The following is a 1,182-nucleotide window of genomic DNA, read 5'->3' as shown; positions in this document are numbered from 1 at the left end:
CCCGGTTTCCAGTTCTTCTCTAAGCAGCGCATAGTTGAGTCATTGGAAAAGACTAATTACTAACACTCCTGTACTGAAATCAGGTATATAATATATACCTAGCTATTAACAGTGTTGTCTCTGTCGGAAAATCATATTGCATTATCGGCCAACAGGTGTCATTTCATGTCCAAAAATGACGTGATGATGTTGGCCGAGGAACCCTTATCAAGCGTTTTGAGTAGGTTGGGTGGACAGTCCCCTGTATAAAAGCTCACCTTTTATTATATTTTATCGTTTTGTTTGTTTCGACAAAATAATTGACCCCCAATTTCCTCACCTGGACAATATGTTTGATTCCTGTTGACATCAGACATCTTGTTTGATGAGTTATCTATATTCCTTCGTGGAAATCCTACGGACGATATCGTGTGATGTTGTGGCGAAGGGCATACTATTTTCAAAAATTATATTGTTCCATAAAGCCTCGTTAAATTTTCCCAACAAGCAGATAATTACTGGCAACTCTAAAACTTAGAAAACTTGTATATATTGATATCTGAGTGATATGCCGACCTTCATGATTAAATTAAAGTAAATTCTATTGAATGTTGACTGAAAAGTTATTTAGAATATCTCTAAGGCGTAATGACCGGTCCTAAATTTTGACCTTGTTCTCCAATTGATCGTTACTTTGACGTGGTTAGAGAGCTTGCGTGTTCAATGATCCGAAGAGCTATGTCGGCTGGAGATTTATCTCCTGAAAGGGTCACCAATGCCGAACAGTTTAACGGTGAGAAGCCATAATAAATGAATCAAATTGGAATATAGCTTATAAGACAACCGCAGAGTTAAAACCCATCAGAGCCCATGACGTGAGTGGAAATGTATTGGTCTGACTTATAATTATTTTAGAACATTAATCGAATTAGAACAACCTATGTTCTGACTTCAGATAGATAGAGCTCGTAAGCGAGGAGTCGCAATCAATCTAGGACAAGGTCACTCCATTATTAAACAAAGGGTTGAAAGGACTAATAGTTCGAGAGAGCAGCCGTCATAAGAGAAGGACACTCCAGAATAAAAACAAAGGCGGCCCTGACTCTTTAGATCGGGAGAGCATAAAAGCCTAGGAGTGAATCTACAACATTAATCCTGGTTCTCCAAGTCTGAGGGTTTGAATTTGAGAATTTGGGAGACTTA

Source organism: Berghia stephanieae, unplaced genomic scaffold (assembly GCF_034508935.2).
Source record: "Berghia stephanieae isolate SIO BIC M18660-M18661 unplaced genomic scaffold, UCSD_Bste_1.3 scaffold1879, whole genome shotgun sequence".
Lineage (NCBI taxonomy): Eukaryota > Metazoa > Mollusca > Gastropoda > Nudibranchia > Aeolidiidae > Berghia > Berghia stephanieae.
The sequence above is the reverse complement of the archived record's forward strand: the minus strand, read 5'-3'. Positions refer to the sequence as shown.